This window comes from Hippichthys cyanospilos, chromosome 14, assembly GCF_059441005.1.
Source record: "Hippichthys cyanospilos isolate Australia breed blue-spotted pipefish chromosome 14, RoL_Hcya_1.0, whole genome shotgun sequence".
In the NCBI taxonomy this organism is placed as follows: domain Eukaryota; kingdom Metazoa; phylum Chordata; class Actinopteri; order Syngnathiformes; family Syngnathidae; genus Hippichthys; species Hippichthys cyanospilos.
This window is the reverse complement of record NC_142382.1, coordinates 9,772,512-9,780,644: the sequence shown is the minus strand read 5'-3', so window position 1 is coordinate 9,780,644 and position 8,133 is coordinate 9,772,512. Positions and strand designations below refer to the sequence as shown.

Genomic DNA, 8,133 nt, shown 5'->3' with positions numbered 1-8,133 from the left:
ACATGGCTTTTTTTAATTACCAATCATCATTTGTTATTGCTTGATGCTAACAAAAACAATAATTAAACAATCACATCACAATGAAATTAATTGGCTTGATGTACTAACCAAGCTTTTTGAACTTGATTCGGGTACTGGTTGCATCATTTTTTTCCACAGTGAAATATTTGAATATTTCAACAAAAGCTAATCAGTCAGTTTTCGTGAAATACGACGAAAATGAATGAGTAATTATTTTTGATTGGCCAAAATGCGAGAATTTGAACAACTTTAAGTCAAAAAAGGAGACCGAAATGTTTATTTGATTATTAAAATTGTCACCAATTAATTTACTAATGGAATACTTGTTGATTCATCAATTAATTTTGACAGCTTTAGTGGTCACACAAAGAATTTTTCTGATTTATGGGGAAATAAACAAACGAACCAAAAACAACTTTACTTGGCTAATTTTAAGCCCCCCTACCTGTCAGGGGCAAGGTGGATTCTTGGCGACCATTCACACACACATTCTCACCCAAGTGCAATTTAGCGGACTTTCAAGTGTAAAAACTACCACATCTCCATGATCTCATTTTCAAACATGTTTCATATCAGTGATTGTGATAACTTGCAGTACACCATTAAAATGGAAGAGAGCACGTAGAAACAGACATTGGAGGTTGTGCTTGCACAAGTGTGCACACCCTCCTTTGACTCCACAGGTGAACGTGAATAAAAATAGCCAATCGCATTCAAAGTCATGTCAAATAGGAGTCAGTACATACCCAACACCATGTAAAAAGCCCAAATTAGGCTCATCTGTTTTAGTAGGCATTTTCCTGACATTTTTGTAATCACATCTTAAATGCCGTGATATCTAGCAAGCTTTTAAAGCATTAGAAGGATTGCTTTCTTCAAAGGTATCAGACGGGATAAGGGTACAAAAGAATTTCAAATACATTGAATAAACCATGCAAGATGGTGAAGCCCGTCATCATTAATCGAAGAGATTGTGGCACAACAGTGACATTAATATGATTAGAAATTAAAACCATTTCTACCAAGGAGTGGCTGTTAAGTATGTGCCGCTTTTTAATATAGCGGTAATTTTGGCCAGTATAATTTTCCTTACTTGGATGAAAAGGCTTTATAGTCAATAACCTTCAATTTAGAATACATAAATAAAATGCATCCTGTAATGACTCGGCTGCTGAAAATATTCAATGTCATTGCCTTCGACTAACGGGCAGGATGAAAGGGCGCTTTACTGAATAAAAAAAAGAAATAAATAAATGAAGAGGCAGATAGACTCAGCTCCGGATTTTATGAAAGAAAGGAATTCAACACGCTGGAATGAAATTGGAGACGTGTTCTTGTTGGCAGAGCGGGCTTTTCTCTTACTGAGAACAAAAGTGAAAGCAGCAAGAATAACAAACAAGAAGCAGCCATCAACATGATGTTTGTAAGCTCCAGACTGACTGATGTTGAAATAAACATATTGATATTGAGGTTTTTACTTAGAACTGTTAAATGATGGTTTACTTCTGAGCCTTTGAAAAATCAAGATAAAACTTCAGTGGTAAATGTTGCAGCCTTTCCGCTCCTTTTGCTTCATTTAGATTCAATTGCGGTGATGTGTAAATGCACAATCCCCAAAACGGTGCCATGATTCTTTCTTCCTTTCCTTATTACGACTTAACATGTTTTGTTGTGAGTTCCTTTTCTTGAATTTGGCTTCAGCAAAGTCCTCTTTCACTTGGCTCAGCTGATGTGGGTCGCACAGCACAACTACAGCTGTCGTGTCCAGAACCTTGGCCACCCTCAGGGTGTACATCTGGGCTTCTTCAGCGTATGGCAAACACACAGCCGATGAGGAGGAGGGGATGGCATCAAGCGGGCACAAAATTAACTGCAAAACAACATGAATAAAACAAGTAATATTGTGCTACCTGCTGGATGTGATTAATTGTGTCTGTGAAAATATAGAAAAGAGGATGGATGCCAGGGAGCACGGACGAAATGTTGCCAAAGTCTGGGGAAGCTGCGAGAGTGGACTAAGCACACGCGTTGACTTGTTTACACTGTGTCTTGAAGCAGTTGAGGCAAACCGAAGCACACTACTTGGCTACAAGCAGCAGAGGCCATGTTGATTCCGTTCAACTGCTTGCTATCAGAAGAAGTGATTCTCAAAATGTGCTACGTGTAATAGAAGCAATAAGCAGGCTCCCTCTAGTGGTAGACACATGAATCACTTAATTAAATGTATAACCGGTGCGTAATGTAGCTCATACTTTTATTTTAGCTTAGCACATTTGAGTTTTACTTAACTTACTTAAATTTGCATTTAAATTGTTATGTTTTCAAACTTTTAAGTGAATCACTTAATTAAATGTATAAACGGTGCGTAATGTAGCTCATACTTTTATTTTAGCTTAGAAGATTTTTTTTTTCCCTTTAGTCAAGCAAAGTGTTATCATTGAAAGTGAAGGTTTGATTCCCTTGTAATGTCAAATTTACTTGGAAGAACCACTGGTCTAAAGAAATTCAATATGAGTCAAAATAATATTTATTCATGATTATGATCAAAATTAAAAAAAAAAAATCTGAAATCAAATGATGATGTATCAATCATATCATATAGTATCTGCATATATACGTATAGTAAATAGTATCTGCAATACTGAATTACTTTAGGTGCAAAAATACTAAAAGCAACCTAAAATTAATGCTTAATTATCTATAGTGATGAATTACTTTATTACTCACTTACCTTAAGTATTTGATTATTTTAGTACTTAATTCATTTACTATCAGGCAATCTTTAGACACTCCTTTAGGAAAAAAAATGATAACAAATAGAAAAAGTAAATACGTATCTGGTATTGACTCTGGACTCTTATTATTATCTCATAAAAATGTGTCTTTGGGATTACCAAGACTGAGTGGATCTAAATGCAAAGGTAGCGTATGATGTATAGACCCACAAAGGTTCGCTTGGCAACCAGTCACCATGGCAGCAGCCATAAAACAAGCCTTGACTTTAGGATTCAGCTCAAAATTGCTCCTTTGGCCAAGAAGGAGCACAGAGAAAGACTTCCAGCTCTACATAGGCGGGCGTGATGTTGGCAGTTACCCCACCGTGCTTGATGATAGTGTTGAAGGACTATTATTTATATTGATTGGGTGCCCGTGTGTATTTTCATCACTGATCTCAGATCGCTGGCCCTTTGTCAGCACTGACCAACTGTCCATCAGTCCGTCGCCGACGGACGCCCAATTTGCCAACAGACCGACGAATGACAGAGATGCTACAAAAAAAATATAAAGTCATTGGGATAGCCATTACTATGAGATATCGGTCCACTATGCTCACACTAGGTTTTGTTGACTGGTACTGGAACCCTTTAGCAAACTTTCTGAGGAGCTCTAGCGATGCAATTATTTATTTATTTTTTTTACCACTATGTATAAGTACTGCAACAAAAGTTATTCACAGCTACTTCATGGTTTACAACTCAAGTTCTTAAAGAAGTATACTATACTCCACTATACTAACTAAGAACACGACAGGAAATATTCTGAAGAGCTCTACGTATGCAAGTTTTTTTGTGGGGGGTCACTACAGAGAGGTACTGCAACATAAGGTGCTCAGAGTTAATTCATGGTTTACAAGTTCTTAAAGAAGACATCTCGATTTCCCGTGCAGGAATCAAACCCCTATCTTCCGGGTCCACTATAATAACAGGGAACGTACTAGCTAGTTTTCTGAGGAGCTCCATGGACGCAAAGATTTTTTTTAACTCTACATGTAGGTACTGCAACAGGAGTTGCACACAGCTAATTAATGGTTTACGTGTCAAGTTCTTGAAGAAAAGTATCTCAAGCTGCCCGTCGAACGTCAGTCCTGCGCGTGACAGGCAGTGATAATGGTCCACTATACTAACGAGGGACCAAACAGAAAGAATTCAGAGGAGCACTCAGAGGAGCCCCCATGTCAAGTTCCTAAAGAAAATGTTCTCAGCCTCCCCATCGGAGAATCAAACCCCAATCTTCTCCGTGACAGGCAGAGATACTGGTCCACTATACTAACAAGGAATATGACACGATATAATTTGAGGAGCTCTACAGAGGTAATGATTTTTTGGGGCTCTCTGTAGACATACTGCAACAGAAGGTGCTTTAAGCTTATTCGTGGTCTACATGTCAAGTTCTTAAAGAAATATGTCTCAACCTTCCCATCGGGGAATGGTATCCCACTCTTCTCCGTGACAGGCCGAGGTACTTGTCCTCTACACTAAAGAGGAATGCGACAGGATGTATTGTGAGGATCTTCACGGAGGGAATGTTTTTTTTGGGGCGCTCTACAGAAGTACTCCAACAAAATGTGCACAAAGTTAATTAATGGTTTACATGTAATATTTTTAAAGAAAAAGCTCTGAGGAGCTCCACAGAGGCATTGATTATGTTGGGCTCTTTGTTGAGACACTGCAACAGAAGGTGCTTAAATTATTCATGGTCCCCATGTCAAGGTCCCAGAGAAAAAGTTCTAAGCCTCACCGTCGGGGAGTCGAACCCCGGTCTTCTGCGTGACAGGCAGAGATACTGATCCACTACACTAATGAGGAACATGTGAGAGTTTCTTCTGAGGAGCTCTACGGAGGCATTGATTATTTTGGGGTCTGTTGAGACACTGCAACGGAAGGTGCTTAAAGGATTTTATTCATGGTCCCCATGTCAAGTTCCTAAAGAAAAGGTTGTCAGCCTCCCCGTCGGGGAATCGAACCCCGGTCTTCTGCGTGACAGGCAGAGATACTGATCCACTATACTAACGAGGAACATGTATAAACTTGTTTTAAGGAGCTCTACGGAGGCAATGATTATTTTGGGCTCTCTGTTGAGATACTGCAACAGAAGGTGCTTAATATTCATGGTCCCCATGTCAAGTTCCTAAAGAAATAGTTCTCAGCCTCACCGTCGGGGAATCGAACCCCGGTATTCTATGTGACAGGCAGAGATACTGACCCACTATACTAACGGGGAACATGTGAGCGTTTGTTCTGAGGAGCTCTACGGAGGCATTGATTATTTTGGGCTCTCTGTAGAGATACTGCAAAAGAAGGCGCTTAAAGGATTTTATTCATGGTCCCCATGTCAAGTTCCTAAAGAAAAGGTTGTCAGCCTCCCCGTCGGGGAATCGAACCCCGGTCTTCTGCGTGACAGGCAGAGATACTGATCCACTATACTAACGAGGAACATGTATAAACTTGTTTTAAGGAGCTCTACGGAGGCAATGATTATTTTGGGCTCTCTGTTGAGATACTGCAACAGAAGGTGCTTAATATTCATGGTCCCCATGTCAAGTTCCTAAAGAAATAGTTCTCAGCCTCACCGTCGGGGAATCGAACCCCGGTATTCTATGTGACAGGCAGAGATACTGACCCACTATACTAACGGGGAACATGTGAGCGTTTGTTCTGAGGAGCTCTACGGAGGCATTGATTATTTTGGGCTCTCTGTAGAGATACTGCAAAAGAAGGCGCTTAAAGGATTTTATTCATGGTCCCCATGTCAAGTTCCTAAACAAAAGGTTTTCAGCCTCCCCGTCGGGGAATCGAACCCCGGTCTTCTGCGTGACAGGCAGAGATACTGATCCACTATACTAACGAGGAACATGTAAGAATATCTTCTGAGGTGCTCTACGGAGGCATTGATTATTTTGGGGTCTCTGTTGAGACACTGCAACAGAAGGTGCTTAAAGGTTATTCATGGTCTCCATGTCAAGTTCCTAAAGAATAAGTTCTCAGCCTCCCCGTCGGGGAATCGAACCCCGGTCTTCTGCGTGACAAGCAGAGATACTCATCCACTATACTAACGAGGAACATGTGTGAATTCCTTCTGAGGAGCTCTACGGAGGCATTGATAATTTTGGGCTCTCTGTAGAGACACTGCAACAGAAGGTGCTTAAAGGATTATTCATGGTCCCCATGTCAAGTTCCTAAAGAAAACCTTCTCAGCCTCCCCGTCGGGGAATCGAACCCCGGTCTTCTGCGTGACAGGCAGAGATACTGATCCACTATACTAACGAGGAACATGTGAGAATTTCTTCTGAGGAGCTCTACGGAGGCATTAATTATTTTGGGCTCTCTGTAGAGACACTGCAACAGAAGGTGCTTAAAGGTTATTCATGGACCCCATGTCAAGTTCCTAAAGAAAAGGTTCTCAGCCTCCCCGTCAGGGAATCGAAACCCGGTCTTCTGCGTGACAGGCAGAGATACTGATCCACTATACTAACAAGGAACATGTAAGAATATCTTCTGAGGTGCTCTACGGAGGCATTGATTATTTTGGGGTCTCTGTTGAGACACTGGAACAGAAGGTGCTTTTATTCATGGTCCCCATGTCAAGTTCCTAAGGAAAAGGATGTCAGCCTCCCCGTCGGGGAATCGAACCCCGGTCTTCTGCGTGACAGGCAGAGATACTGATCCACTATACTAACGAGGAACATGTGAGAAACTGTTCTGAGGAGCTCTATGTAGGCATTGATTATTTTGGGCTCTGTAGAGACACTGCAAAAGAAGATGCTTAAAGGTTATTCATGGTCCCCATGTCAAGTTCCTAAAGAAAGAGTTCTCATCCTCCTCGTCAGGGAATCGAACCCCGGTCTTCGGCGTGACAGGCAGAGATACTGATCCACTATACTAATGAGGAACATGTGAGAATTTCTTCTGAGGAGCTCTACGGAGGCATTAATTATTTTGGGCTCTCTGTAGAGACACTGCAACAGAAGGTGCTTAAAGGTTATTCATGGTCCCCATGTCAAGTTCCTAAAGAAAAAGTTCTCAGCCTTCCCGTCAGGGAATCGAAACCCGGTCTTCTGCGTGACAGGCAGAGATACTGATCCACTATACTAACGAGGAACATGTAAGAATATCTTCTGAGGTGCTCTACGGAGGCATTGATTATTTTGGGGTCTCTGTTGAGACACTGGAACAGAAGGTGCTTTTATTCAAGGTCCCCATGTCAAGTTCCTAAAGAAAAGGTTGTCAGCCTCCCCGTCGGGGAATCGAACAACGGTCTTCTGCGTGACAGGCAGAGATACTGATCCACTATACTAACGAGGAACATGTGCGAAATCGTTCTGAGGAGCTCTATGTAGGCATTGATTATTCTGGGCTCTGTAGAGACACTGCAAAAGAAGATGCTTAAAGGTTATTCATGGTCCCCATGTCAAGTTCCTGAAGAAAAAGTTCTCCGAGTCCCCGTCGGGGAATCGAACCCCTGTCTTCTGCGTGACAGGTAGAGATACTGATCCACTATACTAACGGGGAACATGTGAGACTTTTTACTGAGGAGCTCTATGGAGGCATTGAATATTTTGGGCTTTCTGTTGAGACACTGCAACAGAAGGTGCTTAAAGTTATTTATGGTCCCCATGTCAAGTTCCTGAAGAATAAGTTCTCAGCCTCCCCGTCGGGGAATCGAACCCCGGTCTTCTGCGTGACAGGCAGAGATACTGATCCACTATACTAACGAGGAACATGTGTGAATTCCTTCTGAGGAGCTCTACAGAGGCATTGATTATTTTGGGTTCTCTGTAGAGATACTGCAAAAGAAGGCGCTTAAAGGATTTTATTCATGGTCCCCATGTCAAGTTCCTAAAGAAAAGCTTCTCAGCCTCCCCGTCGGGGAATCCAAACCCGGTCTTCTGCGTGACAGGCAGAGATACTGATCCACTATACTAACGAGGAACATGTGAGAATTTCTTCTGAGGAGCTCTACGGAGGCATTAATTATTTTGGGCTCTCTGTAGAGACACTGCAACAGAAGGTGCTTAAAGTTTATTCATGGTCCCCATGTCAAGTTCCTAAAGAAAAAGTTCTCAGCCTCCCCGCCGGGGAATCAAACCCCGGTCTTCTGCGTGACAGGCAGAGATTCTGATCCACTATACTAATGAGGAACATGTTTAAATTTGTTCTTAGGAGCTCTACGGAGGCAATGATTATTTTGGGCTCTCTGTAGAGGTACTGCAACAGAAGGTGCTTAAAGGATTATTCATGGTCCCCATGTCAAGTTCCTAAAGAAAGAGTTCTCATCCTCCTCGTCGGGGAATCGAACCCCGGTCTTCTGCGTGACAGGCAGCGATACTGATCC

General features: G+C 41.9%; 7 non-coding genes across 7 annotated transcripts; all 7 read right to left on the bottom strand.

The window, feature by feature from the left end:
* Nucleotides 1-4,744: 4,744 nt before the first annotated feature.
* On the bottom strand, nucleotides 4,745-4,817 carry trnad-guc (transfer RNA aspartic acid (anticodon GUC)). Its single transcript has one exon. It is a non-coding gene; the product is annotated as a tRNA-Asp (tRNA).
* A 344-nt stretch (nucleotides 4,818-5,161) lies between these two features.
* On the bottom strand, nucleotides 5,162-5,234 carry trnad-guc (transfer RNA aspartic acid (anticodon GUC)). The gene has a single exon. It is a non-coding gene; the product is annotated as a tRNA-Asp (tRNA).
* Nucleotides 5,235-5,578: 344 nt separating this feature from the next.
* trnad-guc (transfer RNA aspartic acid (anticodon GUC)) lies at nucleotides 5,579-5,651 on the bottom strand. The gene has a single exon. It is a non-coding gene; the product is annotated as a tRNA-Asp (tRNA).
* A 136-nt stretch (nucleotides 5,652-5,787) lies between these two features.
* Nucleotides 5,788-5,860, bottom strand: trnad-guc (transfer RNA aspartic acid (anticodon GUC)). Its single transcript has one exon. It is a non-coding gene; the product is annotated as a tRNA-Asp (tRNA).
* Nucleotides 5,861-5,997: 137 nt separating this feature from the next.
* On the bottom strand, nucleotides 5,998-6,070 carry trnad-guc (transfer RNA aspartic acid (anticodon GUC)). The gene has a single exon. It is a non-coding gene; the product is annotated as a tRNA-Asp (tRNA).
* A 340-nt stretch (nucleotides 6,071-6,410) lies between these two features.
* On the bottom strand, nucleotides 6,411-6,483 carry trnad-guc (transfer RNA aspartic acid (anticodon GUC)). The gene has a single exon. It is a non-coding gene; the product is annotated as a tRNA-Asp (tRNA).
* A 962-nt stretch (nucleotides 6,484-7,445) lies between these two features.
* On the bottom strand, nucleotides 7,446-7,518 carry trnad-guc (transfer RNA aspartic acid (anticodon GUC)). The gene has a single exon. It is a non-coding gene; the product is annotated as a tRNA-Asp (tRNA).
* Between the last annotated feature and the right edge of the window lie 615 nt (nucleotides 7,519-8,133).